This window comes from Chrysochloris asiatica, unplaced genomic scaffold, assembly GCF_000296735.1.
Source record: "Chrysochloris asiatica unplaced genomic scaffold, ChrAsi1.0 scaffold00187, whole genome shotgun sequence".
NCBI classification, from domain to species: domain Eukaryota; kingdom Metazoa; phylum Chordata; class Mammalia; order Afrosoricida; family Chrysochloridae; genus Chrysochloris; species Chrysochloris asiatica.
Genome location: NW_006408705.1, coordinates 1,890,404 through 1,891,646, shown reverse-complemented (window position 1 = coordinate 1,891,646; position 1,243 = coordinate 1,890,404).

The window sequence follows — 1,243 nt, the reverse complement described above, 5'->3', positions numbered from 1 at the left end:
TCTCCAGCCCCCCACCCCCACCCCCAAGGTATTCCAGTCAGTTATAAGCTAAAGACGCGCTTACATGTTTTCTGTTTTGATGTTTCTGGTTATTCCCCTCCCCGCCTCAAGTGTCTGTTTCATAATGGTAGGCAAGGGAGACCAAGATTCAAAAAACAGCCAACCATCTTAACATTACTCCCCTTTTCTCCTTTCAAGCCATGCCTCAAACCCTGTATCCTGAAGCCCTGTTATTCCAAGGTTGTGTATACATTGTCATTTACCTTTGTCCCACCTAGCCTATGCGAACCTGCTCAACCATTCCCCCGTCCCCCTTATGTATTGTCAGCCACCGGCCCCCAGCTTCCAGGCTTTCCTGGGTCTATTCCCTACCCTGTGCTCTTTCTTCCCCTCCTTTCCTCCCCACCTCTCATCCCATACATATCAGTGATCAGCACACATATAGAATTTTTTCCCCCTCCTTTTGGGTGGGTTCTTTTTCTTAGTCATTTACAATAATGGTCTTGTGCAGTATTTCTCCTTTTGTGACTAATTTCACTCAGCATAATGTCCTCAAAGTTCATCCATGTTATGCGATGGCATGCTGCTTCCTGGCTGTTCTTCAAGGTAGTGTAGTATTCCATTGTGTGCATGTACCGCAGTTTGTTTAGCCATTCTTCAATTGATGGGCATTTTGGTTGTCTCCATTTTTTTGCTATTGTAAATAGTGCTGCTATGAACATGTATCTACTCGAGTTATGGCCTGTATTTCTTGTGGGTAAATACCAAGTAGAAGAATTGCTAGGTCATAAGGTATTTCTATTTCCAACCTTCTGAGGAAGCGCCATATTTCTTTCCAGAGTGGTTGGACCATTTTGCAATCCCACCAACAATGTTGGAGGGTCCCAGTCTTTCCACATCCTTACCAGCGTTTGTTGTCCTCTGCTTTTTTTGATCTTTGCCATTATTGCTGGTGAGAGATGATATCTCATTGTTGTTTTGATTTGCATTTCTCTGATGGCTAGTGATCGTGAACATTTCTTCAGATGTTTGTTGGCTGCCCGGATCTCCTCCTTGGTGAAGTGTCTGTTCATGTTCTGTGCCCATTTTTTAATTGGGTTATTTGTCTTTTTCTTGTAGCGGTGTTGTAGCTTCCTATATATTTTAGAAATGAGTCCCTTATTTGCTGTGTCATCGCAAAAGATTTTTTCCCATTCTTGGGCTCCCTTTTTATTCTTTTGGTGAAGTCTTTTGATGCATATAA